Source organism: Choloepus didactylus, chromosome 3, assembly GCF_015220235.1.
Source record: "Choloepus didactylus isolate mChoDid1 chromosome 3, mChoDid1.pri, whole genome shotgun sequence".
Classification (NCBI taxonomy): Eukaryota; Metazoa; Chordata; class Mammalia; order Pilosa; family Megalonychidae; genus Choloepus; species Choloepus didactylus.
Genome location: NC_051309.1, coordinates 140,365,398 through 140,390,164, shown reverse-complemented (window position 1 = coordinate 140,390,164; position 24,767 = coordinate 140,365,398). Strand labels below are relative to the sequence as shown.

At 37.6% G+C, this 24,767-nt stretch overlaps 1 protein-coding gene across 4 annotated transcripts in view; it reads right to left on the bottom strand.

Moving 5' to 3' along the window:
* The window catches only part of LARP1B (La ribonucleoprotein 1B), a 221,445-nt gene that overhangs the window by 117,400 nt on the left and 79,278 nt on the right, over window positions 1–24,767 (bottom strand). The window lies entirely within an intron of this gene.

Below are 24,767 nucleotides of genomic sequence, written 5' to 3'. Positions count from 1 at the left end.
TCAAAATGGACCAAAGACCTCAATATAAAAGAAAGTACCATAAAACTCCTAGAAGATAATGTAGGAAAACATCTTCAAAACCTTGTACTAGGCGGCCACTTCCTAGACTTTACACCCAAAGCATAAGCAACAAAAAAGTAAATAGATAAATGGGAACTCCTCAAGCTTAGAAGTTTCTGCACCTCAAAGGAATTTCTCAAAAAGGTAAAGAGGCAGCCAACTCAATGGGAAAAAATTTTTGGAAACCATGTATCTGACAAAAGACTGATATCTTGCATATATAAAGAAATCCTACAACTCAATGACAATAGTGCAGTCGGCCCAATTATAAAATGGGCAAAAGATATGAAAAGACAGTTCTCTGAAGAGGAAATACAAATGGCCAAGAAACACATGAAAAAATGTTCAGCTTCACTAGCTATTACAGAGATGCAAATTAAGACCACAATGAGATACCATCTAACACCGGTTAGAATGGCTGCCATTAAACAAACAGGAAACTACAAATGCTGGAGGGGATGTGGAGAAATTGGAACTCTTATTCACTGTTGGTGGGACTGTATAATGGGTCAGCCACTCTGGAAGTCAGTCTGGCAGTTCCTTAGAAAACTAGATATAGAGTTACCATTCGATCCAGCGATTGCACTTCTCGGTATATACCCGGAAGATCGGAAAGCAGTGACACGAACAGATATCTGCACGCCAATGTTCATAGCAGCATTATTCACAATTGCCAAGAGATGGAAACAACCCAAATGTCCTTCAACAGATGAGTGGATAAATAAAATGTGGTATATACACACAATGGAATACTACGTGGCAGTAAGAAGGAACGATCTCATGAAACATGACAACATGGATGAACCTTGAAGACATAATGCTGAGCGAAATAAGCCAGGCACAAAAAGAGAAATATTATATGCTACCACTAATGTGAACTTTGAAAAATGTAAAACAAATGGCTTATAATGTAGAATGTAGGGGAACTAGCAATAGAGAGCAATTAAGGAAGGGGGAACAATAATCCAAGAACAGATAAGCTATTTAACGTTCTGGGGGAGCCCAGGAATGAATATCGTCTGTTAATTTCTGATGGATATAGTAGGAGCAAGTTCACAGAAATGTTGCTATATTAGGTAACTTTCTTGGGGTAAAGTAGGAACATGTTGAAAGTTAAGCAGTTATCTTAGGTTAGTTGTCTTTTTCTTACTCCCTTGTTATGGTCTCTTTGAAATGTTCTTTTATTGTATGTTTGTTTTCTTTTTAACTTTTTTTTCATACAGTTGATTTAAAAAAGAAGGGAAAGTTAAAAAAAAAAAAACGATGTAGTGCTTCCTTGAGGAGCCTGTGGAGAATGCAGGGGTATTCGCCTACCCCACCTCCATGGTTGCTAACATGACCACAGACATAGGGGACTGGTGGTTTGATGGGTTGAGCACTCTACCACAGGTTTTACCCTTGGGAAGACGGTTGCTGCAAAGGAGAGGCTAGGCCTCCCTATGGTTGTGCCTAAGAGCCTCCTCCCGAATGCCTCTTTGTTGCTCAGATGTGGCCCTGTCTCTCTAGCTAAGCCAACTTGAAAGGTGAAATCACTGCCCTCCCCCCTACGTGGGATCGGACACCCAGGGGAGTGAATCTCCCTGGCAACGTGGAATATGACTCCCGGGGAGGAATGTAGATCTGGCATCGTGGGACGGAGAACATCTTCTTGACCAAAAGGGGGATGTGAAAGGAAATGAAATAAGCTTCAGTGGCAGAGAGAATCCAAAAGGAGCCGAGAGGTCACTCTGGTGGGCACTCTTATGCACACTTTAGACAACCCTTTTTAGGTTCTAAAGAATTGGGGTAGCTGGTGGTGGATACCTGAAACTATCAAACTACAACCCAGAACCCATGAATCTCGAAGACAGATGTATAGAAATGTAGCTTATGAGGGGTGACAATGGGATTGGGAAAGCCATAAGGACCACACTCCACTTTGTCTAGTTTATGGATGGATGAGTAGAAAAATAGGGGAAGGAAACAAACAGACAAAGGTACCCAGTGTTCTTTTTTACTTCAATTGCTCTTTTTCACTCTAATTATTATTCTTGTTATTTTTGTGTGCGTGCTAATGAAGGTGTCAGGGATTGATTTGGGTGATGAATGTACCACTATGTAATGGTACTGTAAACAATCGAAAGTACAATTTGTTTTGTTTGACTGCGTGGTATGTGAATATATCTCAATAAAATGAAGATTAAAAAAAAAAAACAAAGCAAAAAAAAAAAGATGTGCCAGTTTGGATATATTATGTCCCCCCAAAAGCCACAGTCTTTAATGCAATCTTGTGGGGGCAGACATATTACTGTTGGTTAGGTTCGAAACATTTGATTAAATTATTTCCACAGAGATATGAACCTCACCCATTCAGGAAGGTTCTTGATTTAATGACTACAGTCCTATAAAAGAGCTCACAAAGAGAAGGAACTCAAAGCAGCTGAACAGGACATTTTAGAGAGAAGCTAACAGCTAACACCTGGAGATACCTGAAGATGTTTGGAGATGCTAGCCTAGAGTTTGCTCTGCAGACCTAAGAAAAGACCCTCGACACATAGCTGCACAGGACCTGAAGAAGCTAAGAGAGACCAGCCCAGAGACGTTTTGCAGAAAGCCATTTTGGAAACGAGAACCCCAGAGCAAACAATCAGCAGACACCAGTCATGTGCCTTCCCAGCTAACAGAGGTTTTCCAGACGCCACCAGCTGTTCTTCAGTAACAGAATCCTAATGTTGATGCCTTAGTTTGGACACTTTTATGGAATTAGGACTGTAACTCTGTAACCAAATAAATCCCCTTTATAAAAGCCAAACCATTTCTGGTATTTTGCATAACAGCAGCATTAGCCACCGAAACAAGATATGAATGGACACTTTTCCAAAGAGGAAATACGAATGGCTAAAAACACAAGAAAGGTGCTCAACATAACTATTAGGGAAACGCATATCAAAACCACAATGAGATATTTCACAACTCCTAGAGTGGCCATTATCAAAAAAGCAAAACCACAAGTGTTGGAGAGGATGTGGAGAAATAGAAACACTTATTCACTGCTGGTGGGAGCACATTATGGTGAGTGTAAATAAGAGCAATGAATTATGTGTGTGATTGTGGTTACAGCGAAGGTTTAGAGTCATTGTATGTCACTAGAAGGAAAGCTAGAGGATAAATCAAGGGGCTATATGACACAAGTGAACCTTGCAGTGGATAATGATTGTGATTAATAGTACAAATATAAAAACATTCTTTCATGAACTAGAACAAATATATGTCACTAACACAAAAAGTTAATAATAGAGTGGTATATGAGAAAAAACACCTAATGCGAACTATGGACTATAACAGAAATATTTTAATATTCTTTCATCAACAGTAACAAATGTACCACACCAATGCTAAGCGTCAATAATAGGTGGGAGGCGGGTATGGGATTTTCTTTTTCAGTAAAGAAAATGTTTTAAAATTGATTGTGATGATGTATGTACAACTATGTGATGATATGTTGAACCACTGATTGTATACTTTGTATGTATTATATGCTGTATGAATACATCTCAATAAAACTGCTTAGAAAATATGTATATATATATATAATGATAGGAAGAGATTGAAATCACTGATACTAAAAAAAAGTAGAGTGACACTAAAAAAATAAAAGCAAACATTTAAAATGAAGGACAGTAGAAAGTTCTCTTTTACAGAAGAATCCCAACTAATTAACATACAGGGAATAAAAGAAATAATCATTTTATAATCACCACAGTAATACACGATTGAAGCAAAAATCATCAATGGATGCTAAGATACTGAGTGAAGACACCTGGGGAACAGGATAGTCTCACAGTTTCAAAGTAATCACTCCAAAGATCACTTACTAATTTCAAAGGAAAACAGGTATCTTTACAATTTTGGTGAAGGAATTTGGTGGACCCCACCATAACTAAATAACCAAATCACCAATTCTGACCACATCACCACTTCTGGTGCTGACCTCATTGTGTCTTGTATGAACCAGCACAGAGGGCACATCAACAGCTATGTTATATCCTTGCCAGAAATATTTAACCTGAAGTTAATCATGTGGAAATAGCTGCCAAAACCCAAATTCAGAGATATTTTACAGAAAAAAAAGAAAGAAAGAAAACAAAAAGAAAAAGAAAAAGAAAAAGAAGGAAAAAGTACTGGGGAATTGTTCTAAATGAGAGTGCATTACAGATAAATAATCATAATTAATCATTAATGGAAAATGCAAATCAAAACCACGAGGAGGCGGGGCAAGATGGCGGACTGGTGAGCTGTATGTTTTAGTTACTCCTCCAGGAAAGTAGGTAGTAAGCCAGGAACTGCGTGGACTGGACACCACAGAGCAATCTGACTTTGGGCATACTTCATACAACACTCATGAAAACGTGGAACTGCTGAGATCAGCGAAATCTGTAAGTTTTTGTGGCCAGGGGACCCGCACCCCTCCCTGCCAGGCTCAGTCCCGAGGGAGGAGGGGCTGTCAGCTCCAGGAAGGAGAAGGGAGAACTGCAGTGGCAGCCCTTATCGGAAACTCATTCTACAGATCCAAACTCCAACCATAGACAGACAGAGACCAGACACCAGAGAATCTGAGAGCAGCCAGTCCAGCACAGAGGAGACAGACATAGGAAAAAACAGCACGAAAAACTCCAAAATAAAAGCGGAGGATTTTTAGACTTCTGGAGAACATAGAAAGGGGAAGGGCAGAGCTCAGGCCCTGAGGCTCATATGCAAATCCCGAAGAAAAGCTGATCTCTCTGCCCTGTGGACGTTTCCTTAATGGCCCTAATTGCTTTCTCTCTTAGCATTTCAATAACCCATTGAATCTGTTAGGTGGGCCCTTTTTTTTTTTTTTTTAATTCTTTTTTCTTTTTCTAAAACAATTACTCTAAGAAGCCCAATACAGAAAGCTTCAAAGACTTGCAATTTGGGCAGGTCAAGACAAGAGCAGAACTAAGAGAGCTCTGAAACAAAAGGCAATAATCCAGTGGCTGAGAAAATTCACTAACCACAACTTCCCAAGAAAAGGGGGGTGTCCGCTCACAGCCATCATCCTGGTGGACAGGAAACACCACGGCCGATCGCCAGCCCCATAGCCCAGAACTGCCCCAGACAACCCAGTGTGACGGAAGTGCTTCAAATCACAGGCACACACCACAAAACTGGACGTGGACATTAGCCTTCCCTGCAACCTCAGCTGATTATCCCAGAGTTGGGAAGGTGGAGCAGTCTGAATTAACAAAGCCCCATTCAGCCATCATTTCAGCAGACTGGGAGCCTCCCTACACAGCCCAGCAGCCCAGAACCGCCCTAGGGGGACGGCACTCACCTGTGACATAGCACAGTCATCCCTCAACAGAGGACCAGGGGATGCACGGCCTGGAAGAGGGACCCACTTGCAAGTCTCAGGAGCCATACGCCAATACCAAGGAATTGTAGGTCACTGGCAGAGACAAACTGTGGCAGGACTGAACTAAAGGATTAGACTATTGCAGCAGCTTTAAAACGCCAGGATCACCAGGGAGATTTGATTGTTAGAGCCACCCCGCCTCCCTGACTGCCCAGAAACACGTCCCATATACAGGGCGGGCAACACCAACTACACACGCAAGCTTGGTACACCAATTGGACCCCACAAGACTCACTCCCCCACTCACCACAAAGGCAAAGCAGGGGAGAACTGGTTTGTGGAGAACAGGTGGCTCATGGACGCCACCTGCTGGTTAGTTAGAGAAAGTGTACTCCACAAAGAGGTAGATCTGATAAATTAGAGATAAGGACTTTAAATGGTCTACAAATCCTAAAAGATTGATAAAAGAACTATCAAGTTCAGCAAATGCCAAGAGGCCAAAAACAACAGAAAATTATAAAGCATATGAAAAAACCAGAAGATATCGATAACCCAAGCCCAAGCACCCAAATGAAAAGATCGGAGAGACACAGCACCTAGAGCAGCTACTCAAAGAACTTAAGATGAACAATGAGACCATAGTACGAGATACAAAGGATATCAAGAAGACCCTAGAAGAACATAAAGAAGACATTGCAAAACTAAGTAAAAAAATACATGATCTTATGGAAATTAAAGAAACTGCTGACCGAATTAAAAAGATTCTGGACTATAATAGTACAAGACTAGAGGAAGTTGAACAACGAATCAGTGACCTGGAAGATGACAGAATGGAAAATGAAAGCATAAAAGAACGGGGAAAAAAATTGAAAAAATCGAAACGGACCTCAGGGATATCATAGGTAATATAAAACGTCCAAATATAAGGCTCATTGGTGTTCCAGAAGGGGAAGAAAAGGGTAAAGGTCTAGGAAGAGTATTCAAAGAAATTGTTGGGGAAAACTTCCCAAATCTTCTAAACAACATAAACACACAAATCATAAATGCTCAGCTAACTGCAAATAGAATAAATCCAAACAAAACCACTCCGAGACATATTCTGATCACACTGTCAAACACGGAAGAGAAGGAACAAGTTCTGAAAGCATCAAGAGAAAAGCAATTCACCACATACAAAGGAAACAGCATAAGACTAAGTAGTGACTACTCAGTAGCCACCATGGAGGAGAGAAGGCAGTGGCAAGACATATTTAAAATTCTGAGTGAGAAAAATTTCCAACCAAGAATACTTTATCCAGCAAAGCTCTCCTTCAAATTTGAGGGAGAGCTTAAATTTTTCACAGACAAACAAATGCTGAGAAAATTTGCTAATAAGAGACCTGTCCTACTGGAGATACTAAAGGGAGCCCTACAGACAGAGAAACAAAGAAAGGACAGAGAGACTTGGAGAAAGATTCAGTACTAAAGAGATTCGGTATGGGTATAATACAGGATATTAACAGAGAGAGGGGAAAAATATATATGACAAACATAAACCAAAGGATAAGATGGCTGATTCAAGAACTGCCTTCACGGTTATAATGTTGAATGTAAATGGATTAAACCCCGCAATTAAAAGATATAGATTCACAGAATGGATCAAAAAAAATGAACCATCAGTATGTTGCATACAAGAGACTCATCTTAGACACAGGGACACAAAGAAATTGAAAGTGAAAGGATGGAAAAAATATTTCATGCAAGCTACAGCCAAAAGAAAGCAGGTATAGCAATATTAATCTCAGATAAAATAGACTTTAAATACAGGGATCTTTTGAGAGACAAAGCAGGCCACTACATACTAATGAAAGGGGCAATTCAACAAGAAGAAATAACAATCATAAATGTCTACGCACCCAATCAAGGTGCCACAAAATACATGAGAGAAACACTGGCAAAACTAAAGGAAGCAACTGATGTTTCCATAATAACTGTGGGAGACTTCAACACATCACTCTCTCCTATAGATAGATCAACCAGACAGAAAACCAATAAGGAAATTGAAGACCTAAACAATCTGATAAATGAATTAGATTTAACAGACATATACACAACATTACCTCCCAAATCACCAGGATACACATACTTTTCTAGTGCTCACAGAACTTTCTCCAGAATAGATCATATGCTGGGACATAAAACAAAGCCTCGATAAATTTAAAAACATTGAAATTATTCAAAGCACATTCTCTGACCACAATGGAATACAATTAGAAGTCAATAACCATCAGAGACTTAGAAAATTCACAAATACCTGGAGGTTAAACAACACACTCCTAAACAATCAGTGGGTTAACGAAGAAATAGCAAGAGAAATTGCTAAATATATAGAGACGAATGAAAATGAGAACACAACATACCAAAACCTATGGGATGCAGCAAAAGCAGTGCTGAGGGGGGAAATTTATAGCACTAAACGCATATATTAAACAGGAAGAAAGAGCCAAAATCAAAGAACTAATGGATCAACTGAAGAAGCTAGAAAATGAACAGCAAACCAATCCTAAACCAAGTAGAAGAAAAGAAATAAGAATTAAAGCAGAAATAAATGACATAGAGAACAAAAAAACAATAGAGAGGATAAATATCACCAAAAGTTGGTTCTTTGAGAAGATCAACAAGATTGACAAACCCCTAGCTAGACTGACAAAATCAAAAAGAGAGAAGACCCATAAAAACAAAATAATGAATGAAAAAGGTGACATAACTGCAGATCTTGAAGAAATTAAAAATTATAAGAGGATACTATGAACAACTGTATGGCAACAAACTGGATAATATAGAGGAAATGGACAATTTCCTGGAAACATATAAACAACCTAGACTGATCAGAGAAGAAATAGAAGACCTCAATCAACCCATCACAAGCAAAGAGATCCAATCAGTCATCAAAAATCTTCTCACAAATAAATGGCCAGATGTCTTCACAGTGGAATTCTACCAAACTTTCCAGAAAGAACTGACACCAATCTTACTCAAACTCTTTCAAAACACTGAAGAAAATAGAACACTATCTAACTCATTTTATGAAGCTAACATCAATCTAATACCAAAACCAGGCAAAAATGCTACAAAAAAGGAAAACTACCGGCCAGTTTCCCTAATGAATATAGATGCAAAAATCCTCAACAAAATACTTGCAAATCGAATCCCAAGACACATTAAAAAAATCATACACCATGACCAAGTGGGGTTCATTCCAGGCATGCAAGGATGGTTCAACATAAGAAAATCAACAAATGTATTAAGACACATTAAAAATTCGAAAGGGAAAAATCAAATGATCATCTCAATAGATGCTGAAAAAGCATTTGACAAAATCCAACATCCGTTTTTTTTTTTTTCCTCCAACTTTGTTCTTTTTATTTATTTTTTAATCATTTTATTGAGATATATTCACATACCACGCAGTCATACAAAACAAATCGTACTTTCGATTGTTTACAGTACCATTACATAGTTGTACATTCATCACCTAAATCAATCCCTGACACCTTCATTAGCACACACACAAAAATAACAAGAATAATAATTAGAGTGAAAAAGAGCAATTGAAGTAAAAAAGAACACTGGGTACCTTTGTCTGTTTGTTTCCTTCCCCTATTTTTCTACTCATCCATCCATAAACTAGACAAAGTGGAGTGTGGTCCTTATGGCTTTCCCAATCCCATTGTCACCCCTCATAAGCTACATTTCTATACATCTGTCTTCGAGATTCATGGGTTCTGGGTTGTAGTTTGATGGTTTCAGGTATCCACCACCAGTTACCCCAATTCTTTAGAACCTAAAAAGGGTTGTCTAAAGTGTGCATAAGAGTGCCCACCAGAGTGAACTCTCGGCTCGTTTTGGAATCTCTCTGCCACTGAAGCTTATTTCCTTTCCTTTCACATCCCCCTTTTGGTCAAGAAGATGTTCTCCGTCCCACGATGCCGGGTCTACATTCCTCCCCGGGAGTCATATTCCACGTTGCCAGGGAGATTCACTCCCCTGGGTGTCTGATCCCACGTAGGGGGGAGGGCAGTGATTTCACCTTTCAAGTTGGCTTAGCCAGAGAGAGAGGGCCACATCTGAGCAACAAAGAGGCATTCAGGAGGAGACTCTTAGGCACAAAGAGAGGGAGGCCTAGCCTCTCCTTTGCAGCAACCGTCTTCCCAAGGGTAAAACTTATGGTAGAGGGCTCAACCCATCAAACCACCAGTCCCCTATGTCTGTGGTCATGTTAGCAACCATGGAGGTGGGGTAGGCGAATACCCCTGCATTCTCCACAGGCTCCTCAAGGGGGCACTACATCATTTTTTTTTCCTTGTTTTTCTTTCTTTCTTTTTTTTTTTAACTTTCCCTTCTTTTTTAAATCAACTGTATGAAAAAAAAAGTTAAAAAGAAAACAAACATACAATAAAAGAACATTTCAAAGAGACCATAACAAGGGAGTAAGAAAAAGACAACTAACCTAAGATAACTGCTTAACTTCCAACATGTTCCTACTTTACCCCAAGAAAGTTACATAATATAGCAACCTTTCTGTGTACTTGTTCCTACTATATCCATCAGAAATTAACAGACCATAGTCATTTCTGGGCATCCCCAGAACGTTAAAAAGTTTATCTGTTCTTCTTTTTGATAAAAACACTTCAAAAGGTAGGAATTGAAGGAAACTTCCTCAACATGATAAAGAGCATATATGAAAAACCCACAGCCAGCATAGTACTCAATGGTGAGAGACTGAAAGCCTTCCCTCTAAGATCTGGAACAAGACAAGGATGCCCGCTATCACCACTGTTATTTAACATTGTGCTGGAAGTGCTAGCCAGGGCAATCCGGCAAGACAAAGAAATAAAAGGCATCCAAATTGGAAAAGAAGAAGTAAAACTGTCATTGTTTGCAGATGATATGATCTTATATCTAGAAAACCCTGAGAAATCGACGATACAGCTACTAGAGCTAATAAACAAATTTAGCAAAGTAGCGGGATACAAGATTAATGCACATAAGTCAGTAATGTTTCTATATGCTAGAAATGAACAAACTGAAGAGACACTCAAGAAAAAGATACCATTTTCAATAGCAACTAAAAAAATCAAGTACCTAGGAATAAACTTAACCAAAGATGTAAAAGACCTATACAAAGAAAACTACATAACTCTACTAAAAGAAATAGAAGGGGACCTTAAAAGATGGAAAAATATTCCATGTTCATGGATAGGAAGGCTACATGTCATTAAGATGTCAATTCTACCCAAACTCATCTACAGATTCAATGCAATCCCAATCAAAATTCCAACAACCTACTTTGCAGACTTGGAAAAGCTAGTTATCGAATTTATTTGGAAAGGGAAGATGCCTCGAATTGCTAAAGACACTCTAAAAAAGAAAAACGAAGTGGGAGGACTTGCACTCCCTGACTTTGAAGCTTATTATAAAGCCACAGTTGCCAAAACAGCATGGTACTGGCACAAAGATAGACATATAGATCAATGGAATCCAATTGAGAATTCAGAGATAGACCCTCAGATCTATGGCCGACTGATCTTTGATAAGGCCCCCAAAGTCACCGAACTGAGTCATAATGGTCTTTTCAACAAATGGGGCTGGGAGACTTGGATATCCATATCCAAAAGAATGAAAGAGGACCCCTACCTCACCCCCTGCACAAAAATTAACTCAAAATGGACCAAAGATCTCAATATAAAAGAAAGTACCATAAAACTCCTAGAAGATAATGTAGGAAAACATCTTCAAGACCTTGTATTAGGCGGCCACTTCCTAGACTTTACACCCAAAGCACAAGCAACAAAAGAAAAAATAGATAAATGGGAACTCCTCAAGCTTAGAAGTTTCTGCTTCTCAAAGGAATTTCTCAAAAAGGTAAAGAGGCAGCCAACTCAATGGGAAAAAATTTTTGGAAACCATGTATCTGACAGAAGACTGATATCTTGCATATATAAAGAAATCCTACAACTCAATGACAATAGTACAGACAGCCCAATTATAAAATGGGCAAAAGATATGAAAAGACAGTTCTCTGAAGAGGAAATACAAATGGCCAAGAAACACATGAAAAAATGTTCAGCTTCACTAGCTATTAGAGAGATGCAAATTAAGACCACAATGAGATACCATCTAACACCGATTAGAGTGGCTGCCACGAAACAAACAGGAAACTACAAATGCTGGAGGGGGTGTGGAGAAATTGGAACTCTTATTCATTGTTGGTGGGACTGTATAATGGTTCAGCCACTCTGGAAGTCAGTCTGGCAGTTCCTTAGAAAACTAGATATAGAGTTACCATTCGATCCAGCGATTGCACTTCTCAGTATATACCCAGAAGATCGGAGAGCAGTGACACGAACAGATATCTGCACGCCAATGTTCATAGCAGCATTATTTACAATTGCCAAGAGATGGAAACAACCCAAATGTCCTCCAACAGATGAGTGGATAAATAAAATGTGGTATATACACATGATGGAATACTACACGGCAGTAAGAAGGAACGACCTCATGAAACATATGACAACATGGATGAACCTTGAAGACATAATGCTGAGTGAAATAAGCCAGGCACAAAAAGAGAAATATTATATGCTACCACTAATGTGAACTTTGAAAAATGTAAAACAAATGGTTTATAATGTAGAATGTAGGGGAACTAGCAATAGAGAGCAATTAAGGAAGGGGGAACAATAATCCAAGAAGAACAGATAAGCTATTTAACGTTCTGGGGATGCCCAGGAATGACTATGGTCTGTTAATTTCTGATGGATATAGTAGGAACAAGTTGACAGAAATTTTGCTATATTAGGGAACTTTCTTGGGGTAAAGTAAGAACAGGTTGGAAGTAAAGCAGTTATCTTACGTTAGCTGTCTTTTTCTTACTCCCTTGTTATGGTCTCTTTGAAATGTTCTTTTATTGTATGTTTTTTTTTTTAATTTTTTTTTTTAATTTTGTTTCCATACAGTTGATTTATTAAAGAAAAAAAAGTTAAAAAAAAAAAAAAAAAAAAACAGGAAAAAAATATGTAGTGCCCCCTTGAGGAGCCTGTGGAGAATGCAGGGGTATTGGCCTACCCCACCTCGATGGTTGCTAACATGACCACAGACATAGGGGGACTGGTGGTTTGATGGGTTGAGCCCTCTACCATAGGTTTTACCCTTGGGAAGACGGTTGCTGCAAAGGAGAGGCTAGGCCTCCCTATAATTGTGCCTAAGAGCCTCCTCCCGAATGCCTCTTTGTTGCTCAGATGTAGCCCTCTCTCTCTAGCTAAGCCAACTTGAAAGGTGAAATCACTGCCCTCCCCGCTACGTGGGATCAGACACCCAGGGGAGTGAATCTCCCTGGCAACGTGGAATATGACTCCCAGGGAGGAATGTAGACCTGGCATCGTGGGATGGAGAACATCTTCTTGACCAAAAGGGGGATGTGAAAGGAAATGAAATAAGCTTCAGTGGCAGAGAGATTACAAAAGGAGCCGAGAGGTCACTCTGGTGGGCACTCTTACGCACAATTTAGACAACCCTTTTTAGGTTCTAAAGAATTGGGGTAGCTGGTGGTGGATACCTGAAATTATCAAACTACAACCAGAACCCATGAATCTCGAAGACAATTGTATAAAAATGTAGCTTATGAGGGGGTGACAATGGGATTGGGAAAGCCATAAGGACCACACTCCATTTTGTCTAGTTTACGGATGGATGAGTAGAAAAATAGGGGAAGGAAACAAACAGACAAAGGTACCCAGTGTTCTTTTTTACTTCAATTGCTCTTTTTCACTTTAATTATTATTCTTGTTATTTTTGTGTGTGTGCTAATGAAGGTGTCAGGGATTGATTTGGGTGATGAATGTACCACTATGTAATGGTACTGTAAACAATCGAAAGTACAATTTGTTTTGTTTGACTGCGTGGTATGTGAATATATCTCAATAAAATGAAGATTAAAAAAAAAAAACGTAACATCAGTAAAAAAAAAAAAAAAAAAAGAAAAATAGGGGAAGGAAACTGTAAACAAACAAAGAGACAAAGGTACCCAGTGTTCTTTTTTACTTCAATTGCTGTTTTTCACTTTAATTATTATTCTTGTTATTTTTGTGTGTGTGCTAATGAAGGTGTCAGGGATTGATTTAGGTGATGAATGTACAACTATGTAATGGTACTGTGAACAATCGAATGTATGATTTGTTTTGTATGACTGCATGGTATGTGAATATATCTCAATAAAATGAAGATTAAAAAACAAAAAAAAAAAAAAACCACCAGATACCACCTCATACACACTAGAATGATTATTAAAAAATGGAAAATAACAAGTGCTGACAAGGATATGGAGAAATAGGAACCCTCATGCATGGTTGGTGGAAATGTAAAATGCTGCAGCTGCTATGATGACAGTTCAGCAGTTCCTCAGCAAGTATATTATAGAATTACTGTATGATATAGCAATGCTACTTCTAGGTATATACCCAAAGGATTGAAAGCAGGGACCCAAACAGATATTTGTAAACCAATATTCATAGAAGCACTATTTACAATAGCCCCAAGGTGGAAGCCACCCAGTTTACATCAACAAATGAATGGATAAACAAAACGTGGTATATATATACAATGGAATCTTATCCAGCTTTAGATAGATTAAACATGAAATACGCCAGAACATAGATGAACCTTGAAGAAAATATGTTGAGTGAAAAATCACAAATATTTTATGCTATCACTTATATGAAAAAACTAATAGGCAAATTCATAAAGACAGAAAGATTACCAGTAACCAGGGGTGGAGGTGGAGAATGGGGAGTTAATATTTAATGGGTACACAGTTTCTGTGTAGGGTAATGGAAGAGTTTTAGTGATGGATGGTGGTGATGGTAGCACGTCGTGAATGTGATTAATGCCGCTGAATTGTATGCTTGAAGGTAGTTAAAATGGAAAATGTTACTTTGTGAATATTACCTCAATTTTAAAAAGAGATATATAACTAAATACAATGTGTGATTCTCTTTTGTGTATGTGATTTTCTTTAAAATTCAGTTTAATTGAGATATATACACATATCATACAATCATCCATGGTGTACAATCAACTGTTCACAATATAATCATACAGCTGTGTTTTCATCACCCCAATCTATTAAATGTGTGATTCTTGAAGTCTTGTTTGAAAAAAAATAAAAAGAAGTAATGAAGGACATTATTGAGAAAACTGGAGAAAGGTAAATACAGATTGTAAATTAGATAACAGCATTCTTTCAATGTTAAACTTCCTATGTGTAATAATTAGGTTATGTAGAATGCACTTGTTTTTAGGAGATATATGCTCATGTATTTAGGAATAAAATATCCCAATGCCTACAACTAACTCTCAAATGGTTCAGAGAAAAATGACCATATATTTTATGTGCATCTGTATTTAATAGGGGAAAAAGCAAATGTAGCAAGACATAAGCAATTGTTGAATCTAGGAAAGGGTAAACTAGTGTTCACTATATTATTCTTTCAATTTTTCTGAAGGTTTGAAACATTTCAAAATTAAAACCTGGAGAGAATAACATATAGATGTGTATTACTGACGTAGAAAAATATTTATATTAATTGAGAAAATTAGTCTCTCTAAACTATATACTCATCTGCAATTCATATTAGCATGAACAGGAGAGGAGGAAGTTGAAGCAGCAAGGGTTCCTCCTCAGCCAAGTTTTTAAAGAACTCTTGGTGCTTCAACTACCTCAGTGTGGTGGTTTGAAGCTCTATGTACCCTGGAAAAACATGTTCTTAAATTTAATCCATTCCTGTAGGTTCATAAGCAGGACCTTTTGATGACATTACTTTAGTGAAGGTATAGCCCACCTCAATCAGGATGGGTCTTAATTCTATTACTGCACTCCTTTGTAAGTGGAATGAAATTCAGACAGAGAGAGCCACAGAAGGAGCAGCCAGAAGCTAAATATCTATAGGACCTGGAAGAGAAGGAAGAGACCAGGAGAAACCGCCATGTGAAAAGCTAAGGCCCAACGATCGCCAGAAGCCAGCCCCAGAATGCAACAGTCTTCAGGAAGAAAGCATCACATTGATGATGCTTTGATTTCTTTCAGCCTCAACCATAAGCAAATAAATTCCTATTCTTTAAGCCATATCATTGCATGGTATTTGCTTAAGTGGCCAAAGGAAACTAAAACACTCACCTACTATCCATGTCAATATGAACTGCAATCTGGATGGGAGGTACAAGGCGGTCAAAAGTTAGGAAAATATACTTATTTTTTTAAGAATGGAAGAAACTTGAATATGACCTAGAAAAACTAAGAAACCAGTGGAGAGAAAGATTAAAGATACAGTTTAGACTTCATATATCATGATTTCTGAAACCATTTATTTTCTTGGCTTCTTCTGTGAAACTATATATATTCATGCCTTTCTTTCTCCTAATGACCATTAGTAAGAGATTCCTGTTTCTTTTGGCTCCTCTCTTCTGTTCTTCAATACCTTGACAAGATTGTTACAGCTTTCCTTCTCCCTTATAAACTAAATGCTCTAAAATACCTATTTCTGGCTTTCTTTTCATCTCTAGGATTTAGAGAAAGGATAAAAGAAATTTTTTATGAATGTACATCATGACATCAACTCAACATTTCTAAATCTGATCTCAATATCATTTCCTCCCAGTTTTTCCTTGTTAGTGTCCTTATTTCTATCACACAGGTACTATGAACTATTTCTTTAAAGTCTCTCCCCAATTTTGGCATTTCTTCATTCCCACAAAGCCTGGAGTATAATAGGTTGTTAATGAATGTTTGTTAAAAGAATTAATGCTATCATTTTTTTCCAGTACTTAATTTCACCCCTGGATTATCAAGAATCGGCTTTTAACCAAACTTCTGTCCTCCCCTACTTTGACCTAGGCTAATGCCTCTGGTTAGATTAAATCTTAAAAAATCACTATTTTGACCATGCCACTTTTCTTCACAAGGATCAAAAATGCTCCTTATTCTAAACTCCTTAATAGCCTTAAAGACCCTTCACAATGTGGTCCTATCCAAACAATCTTCCATTTCAGTAGAGTACTACAGTACTAACATTTAACTTACGGAATTCAATTGTACATGTTCAGCAGTAATAAAAAATTTTCTTATGTGCCAGCAATGCCACTGCTAGTCTACTTAATCAATATATGTATTGATGTCATTAAACCCTAAAGTTTTAATGAACATAAGGAAAAATCTAACAAAAGAATGAACATATTTTAATAATGTCCTGACCAATGAAAAGTAAAGCACCCAAGCAAATGTGTTTCATAATATCCTCAAGGACCAAATTTTATAACTGAGGATTTTCAAAAAATATATAAAATTTTTTTTAAAAAAATTGAAAACCACAGAGAAACACAGCCTAAGAGTTGAAAGAATTACGTAAAATATCAGCTTCTAAAGAGAAAGATAACCATGGACAGGAAGAGCCAACAAGTTAGAATACTAAATTCACTCAAATTTTCAAATAGTGATATATGGGTCTCTGCATATAAGCATATATGTATTTTATGAGTAACTTAAGGGAATTTCAAGGATATTTTGATCACACTCAATTTTCAACTTAAAAAGACTCTAGGACCAATGCCAAATAATATTCAACTCCACTATATTAGAGAACTCACATACTAAGTTCTCACTGGACCACTATCTTTGCTCAGGAGTCAATTTACAAGTAAAAATGTTTTCAAACTGTGGAACTTTGCAAAAATTGTCTTTTTATCAGGATATTAATAAATACATCTATATATCTGTGCTTATACATTACTGCTTTCCATCAAGGAAGAAGTAGGCTACAAGTGTAGAAACACACTGTGACAGATTAAATTATGTACTCCAGAAAAACATGCCCTTAATTGTAATCCATTCCTGTGGGTTTGAACCTGTTGGAAAAAGGACCTTTTGAAGATGGTATTTTTAGTTCAGTGTAGCCAAATGAATCAGGTTGGGTTTTAATCTGGATTACTACAGCCCTTTAGAAACAGAACAATATTCAGACATGGAGAAGCCACAGGGAACAGCCAGAAGCTGTAAGTCAACAGAACCTGGAAGAGAAACGAGAAGATGCCACCATGTGCACTGCCATGTGAAGAAAAGCCAGGGATTATGGATATCCAGCAGCCAGTCCCAGAATGCTTCAGTCTTTGGGGAGAAAGCATCACCTTGCTGACACCTCAATTTTGGACTTGTAGTCTCAAAACCGTGAGCCAATAAATTCTCATTAAGCCAGTCCACCTTATGGTATTTGTTTTAGCAGCTGGGAAACTAAGACATACACAGATCACATTGTTATAGCCGACCATAATACTAACTTAGAAGGAGATACTTCAGAAATCGATTTGTTCTTCCTTGGTTGACTTTTTAAGTTTTAATATTGAATTCTTAGTCACAAAATTACTTGTCAATCCCCTTTTTAGAAACACAAGATTTTCACCAGCCTCTGTTCTTAGCAATAATCATATCAAGGCTTTAACTTTATTAAAGAGCTAGTCCACCCACTTATAGCCTCAAGCTGTAAGCTTCCCGTGCTCACCCCTCTTTCCGCCATTGTTTCCCTTTGTAAATCAAGTCAACTTGCTACATTTGCTAGCCGGACTATCTAAACCCTGTTATGATTATGAATGAATGAATGAACAAATGCTACAGAAATTGTTGTCAAGAAGAATATAAGAATGTGTTCCAATAGTTCTCCTGTGTGTGTGTGTTTTTCAGTCAGCAGTACTGAGCAGAACAGTGGGTCCTAGATTGAGTGTTCTGCTCTCTACAATACAGCATATTCATTATTTAGGGCCTAGTTCAAGCCCTACCTCCTCTCTAGGGTGCCTCCTTCAAAATTATTTCATTTATCTACTTTTAAATAACTCTAATTTATTTTATGGTGAAATATATACAGAAGTGTAAAAAATGTGTACACTTTTAAAAAATGAATAGAGTGAATACCACCTATACCACCATCTAGGTAACAGAGTCATGCCAAAATCTTAGAAGCCCGTAGTTTGTTCCTGCCCAATCACATTCCCCACTCTCTCCCCAGAGTTATAATTATATTGATGTTAGCAAAGATCATTTTCTGTTCCTTCATTTACCACCTTTGAAAGTATCCCTAAGTAATATATTTCATTTCCTGTTTTTAAACTTTATATAGGTAAAATCATACTGCATATACTCTGTGACTAACATTAACCAAAATTTTTTGTTTCTTTTTAACTTATTTTTTGTAACATATACAAAAATAGAATAGTATACTGAAGTCTAATGTACCCATCACCTAGATTCAATAATTACTACCATTTCACCATTCTTATTTTAACTATATTGGCATTGTTTTTAAAGTCATTCACATTTCCGCATCTAACATTAAATTACATCACTGCTAAATGCCATACCATTATATAAATAACTGCAATTTATTTATCCATTATGCTTTTAAAGACATGATAAATGGGACTATTAGACTATTAGATTAGATTTGTATATATGTCGTATAGGGCACATATTCAAAGTTTTTCTAGGATATACACACACACAATCACATAAATACACATACACATCTAGGAATGGAATTGATGCTTCCAAGTTAGGTATGTGTATGTTTACATATACATATACATATACATGCAGAAATGGAACTGATGCTTCTTAGGACATGTAAATGGTCACCTGTAAAAAATAATTACCAAATTGTTTTCAAAGGTAGTTGTAACAATTTAATTTACCACCATCAATGGTACGTGAATTCCTGTTGCTCCATGTCTTTACCAAGACTTAATATTTGTTAGATTTCTTAAATTTTCTGATGTAACAAGTACATGACGTTCCACTTCTGACCACGAAGAACTGGCTGGTACCAGCGCAGGCCTCCCAACATAAATAACAATAAAAATGGGAGAAAAAAAATGAAGCAACTACTTTTAGGCATAGGACAACAGGCAATACAAGACTGTGATGTCTGAGAGATGAGAAACTCATGAGGTGAGCTCCAAAATCATTCCAACTCTCTTGCTGGGTACAATTTCCCAATGATGGCACAGCAAGCTTCGGTTCATTCAAACATGGCTATACTACTGAGCTGATAAGGTAGTGCTTAGAGTTCAGGGCAGCTGAAGAGATGGAATCTGTGGAGCAGAGCACTGGAAAAGGGGAAACCACGCAGGGGAAAAGGGAACAATAAGTTTGTGTGACAGGTGGACCACTGAGTCCTTGGCTAAAGGCTAAACTACATATGTGCAGGACAAGACTACATGAGACATACTTCAAAGTGGCTGCTATGGGGATGAGCTAAAAGTCCAACAATGCTGGGGGATGGTGGCATACAGGCCCAGTTGAGAGTGGAGACCCCTTCTCAACGAATCATTAACATGCTAAGATATTGTTCTAGTCTGCTAATGCTGCAGAATGCAAAACACCAGAGATGGATAGGCTTTTATAAAACGGGGGTTTATTTTGCTACACAGTTACAGTCTTAAGGCCACAAAGCGTCCAAGGTAACACCTCAGCAATCGGGTACCTTCACCAGAGGATGGCCAATGGTGTCCGGAAAACCTCTGCTAGCTAGGAAGGCAGCTGGCGTATGCTTCAAAGCTCTGGCCTCAAAATGGCTTTCTCCCAGGACTTTCCTCTCTAGCAAGCTTGCTCCTCTTCAAAACATCACTCACAGCTGCACTCCGTTCCCTCTCTTTGAGTCAGCTCATTTATATAGCTCCACTGATCAAGGCCCACCCTGAATGGGCAGGGCCACACCTCCATGGGAACATCTCATCAGAATCATCGCCCACAGCTGGGTGGGGCACATTCCAAGCAAATCCAACCAGCACCAAAACATCTGCCCCACAAGACTACAAAGACAATGGCATTTGGGAGACACAATACATTCAAACCGCACAGATATCATAAAAGCCATGCCTTAAGGACACTCCAGACTCTCCCTAACAAAGTGTTAAGACAAGACCAGACAAGATCTGGAGGCTGAGAGAGTTGGGAGGATAAGTTTTGCCAAGTTAGAGAGGATTTCTGAAGATCTGATACAACAAAGAGTAAAACAAAGCCTAAGCAATTCTAAGTTGACCAGCTGTTCTGGTTTGCTAATGCTGCTGTAACGCAAAAATACCAGAAATAGATTGGCTTCCATAAAGATTTATTAGGTTATAAATTTACATTCCTACAGCCATAAAAGTGTGCAAACTAAGATATCAACAAGAGGATACTTTCACTGGAGAAAGGCCAATGGCGTCCAGCACACCTGTCAGCTGGGAAGGCATGTGGTTGGTGTCTGCTGGTCCTTTGGTCCTGGGTTGCATTTCAAAACGGCATTTTCCAAAATGTCTCTGGGTCTCTCTTAGCTTCTCTCAGCTCTCTGCTTGGCTCTCCTGGGGTGTTTCTCCCTAAGCATCCGGGAGCCCTCTTTTAGCTTTTCCAGGGCAAACTTGGAGCTTCATCTCTTACCTTAACATCTCCAAACATCCTTCTGTCTGCATCTCCAAGCATCTCTAAGCATCTCTGTTGGCTCCTAAGTGTCTCATGTCTGTGTCAGCTCTTCTTAAAGAACTCCAGTGATCTAATTAAGATCCACCCTGAACAGGTGGGGCCACACCTCCATGGAAATAATATAATCAGAATTTTCACCCACAGTTGAGTGAGTCACATCTCCATGGAAAAACTCATCCAAAAGTTTCCACTCCACAAGACTGGGTTAAAAGATCATGGCTTGAACCTGGACCTGGCATTGTGGGATTGAGAACATCTTCTTGACCGAAAGGGGAAAGCGAAATGAAACAAAGTTTCAGTGGCTGAGAGATTTCAAATACAGTCGAGAGGTCACTCTGGTGGGCATTCTTATGCAATACATAGATATCCCTTTTTAGGTTTTAAGTGTATTGGAATAGCTAGGAGGAAATACCTGAAACTATCAAACTCCAACCCAGTACTCCTGACTCTTGAACACAATTGTGTAACTATGTGGCTTACATGGGATGACAGTGTGATTGTGAAAACCTTGGGGACCACACTCCTTTTATCCAGTGTATATAGATGGATGAGTAAAAAAATGGGGACAAAAACTAAATGAAAAATAGGGTGGGATGGGGAGGATGATTTGGATGTTCTTTTTTACTGTTACTTTTTATTCTTATTTTTATTCTTTCTGGTGTAAGGAAAATGTTCAAAAGTTAATTTTGGTGATGGATGCACAATTCTATGGTGGTACTGTGAACAACTGATTGTACACTTTCTATGCATGGTATGTGAATATATCTCAATAAAATTGAATTATTAAAAAAATAGATTGGGGTGATGGGTGCATAACTAAATGATGGTACTGTGAATAGTTGATTGTACACCATAGATGATTGTTTGGTATGTGAATATATTTCAATAAAACTGAATTTAATTTAAAAAAAAGTAAATGAACAATAGGAGGAGGAGGGGAATGGGATGTTTTGGATGTTCTTTTTATTTTAATCTGCATTTAATTTTTTCAAGTAATGAAAATGTTCAAAGATTGATTGTGATAATGAACACTCAATTATATGATGATACTGTGAACTGATTGTACACTTTGAATGATTGTATGCTATGTTTTTACATCTCAATAAAACTGCTTTTAAAAAAATAGATTGGGGTGATGAATGCATAACTATAGGATGGTACTGTGAATAGCTGATTGTACACCACGGATGATAGTATAGTATGTGAATATATCTCAATAAAAAAAATGGGGGAAGAGAAATGAAACAAAACAAAGTTTCAGGGGCTGAGAGATCTCATATGGAGTCAAAAGGTCATTCTGGAGGTTATTCTTATGCATTATATAGACACCCATTTTTAGTTTTTAGTGTATTGGAATAGCTAGAAGAAAATACCTGAAACTGTTGAACTGCAACCCAGTAGCCTTGATTCTTGAAGATTACTGTATAACTATGTATCTTACGGTGTGACTGTGTGATTATGAAAACCCTGTGGCTCACACTTCCTCTATCCACTGTATGGACAGATGAGCAGAAAAATGGGAATAAAAATTAAAAGAATAATACAGGGGATGGGATGTTTTGGGTGTTCTTCTTTACTTGCATTTTTGTTCTTATTCTTATTTTTTGACTAATGAAAATTTCAAAAATTGATTTTGTTGATGAATGCACAACTATATGATGGCACAGTAAACAACTGATTGTACACTGTGGATTATAAGGTATGTGAACATATCTCAATAAAACTGAATTGGAAAAAAATATTTGGACCGTCAAAAAAAAAAAAAAATCTCCCACCAAGATTATGAATTTGTCTATTTCTCCTTTAAGTGAGGTTTTTGTTTTATATATTTAAGAGAACTCTATTAGCAATATACGTTTTTAATTGTTATAGGTTCCTGGTGAACTGAACATTTTATCATTACATGTGATCCTCTTTAGGAGTAGTAACAGCCTATTTCGTGTCATTCATATAATTATATAACTGCCTATTTTTTATTACGTTTTTCTGTCATTTTAATTTTCAGCCATTCTGTAACATTTTGTTTTCCATGTTTCTCTTGTAACATTTGGATTCTCTTACTATCTAACAATCTTTACCTTTCCATGTAGTTCCTTTACATAAACTATAATTATACAATGTGATTTGTTTCCCATCTTATTTTGTGCTATTTTCCACCTTTTCTGTGTTTTTTTCTCCTCCCTATCCTTCTTGCTTTCCTTTGGATTAATTTATTTCAATAAATATTGATTTATTTCTCTTATGCACCAGATAGTTTTATAGGCAACCCCTGCCTTCATCTAGGATCACTTTTCTTCTGCTTGAATTACACCTTTAGATTTTCACCTAGAAAGGGGATGTAGTAGCAAACTTTTGTTTTTAATGTATGAAATACCTTCATTTCTCTATCAATCTCAAACATTTTTTTCCTGTCTGCTGGTTTTCAACTAGTATAGTTGAGACGTTATCTCTGAGTTTGTCACTCCTTTGATGGTCTTTTAGTTTTCTTTTTTTTAATGTGACTACATTTTAAGACCTTTACATGCATTCTGTAATTTCATACTTACAGACAGGCCCTGTCTCTTTATTTAAACTTCCTGGGATTGGCAGGGATTAATGAACCTGTGTTTTGATATCTCAAGTTCTGGAAAATTGTTAGCCCTACTCTTCATATTTGCTGCTGCCCCATTCCCTTCTCTTTCTGGAATTCTAATTAAATTTATACACCGAATCTTCTAACCCTATTTCCTGGACCTCTTTGAAACTTTCTCTCTGCGCTTTATTCTGGATAGTTTCAGCTGACCTTTCTTCCAATTCACTAATTCTCTATGTCTCTTCAGCTGCATTTCATCTGTTATTAATCCCATCCATTGAATTCTTAATTTTAAATTCTATAGTTTTCATTTGTAGGAAGTTCCATTTATTTCTTTTCACATATGCTGTCTTAATTAGTTTAATTTTCTCTTCATTTATTTTGAAATTTATCACTTATTAAATGAAACATGTAAACAGCTATTTTATATTCTGTAACTATTTTGTGATTTGATAATTCCAGCAGAGTATTTATGGGTCTCTAAGTTGTCATTTCAGCTGCATCAACGCACTTGCTACCTTGTACCCTTAAGTGTTTTAGTAATTTTGTTTTCTCAGTACTTACTTAGAAAATATCTCGTGGGGATATTTTGAGGCTTAGAATGAAATAAGTCAAGGTGGGCAAACTATGACTTGTCGGTCAAATCTGTCCCATGGCAGATTTTGTAGAGCACTCTGGATAAGAATGGCTTTTACAATAAAGGGATACACACACACACACACAAATATGCAACAGAGACCCTATGTGGCCCTCACAGCCTAAAATATTTACTATCTGGCCATGAACAGAAGTTTGCCAACCCCTGAAATATCTTCCTCTAGAGTGCATGTGTGTGTATACACACTCACCTATGGGTTTGCCTCTCTGACGAACTTATGAGTCCAGACCACTTTACATTTTTGTTTATACCTCTTTACAGACCACTCAAATATATTATGAATTTGCGCTACAACTCCATGTATATATGGACCATCTCCTGGTTACTTCTCAGAGCACTTTCCATCTGACTCCAATTCGGAACCAATGAACCACATATTCAATTTTTTTATAACCCCCTCTCTCTAGCTCCCAACTGAGTGGTAAGTTTACTTCTAGTTCATTCTTACACTGAGTTTGTAGCCCTGTCTCCCATTTTACTTCCTATGTTGGGTGGATCCTGGGATATATTTTCTATACCATGGGTCTCGTGAAGCTATGAATTTGTTCAACTTGTTCAGCAAATGCCCTCTGAGTAAAAGTCTGTT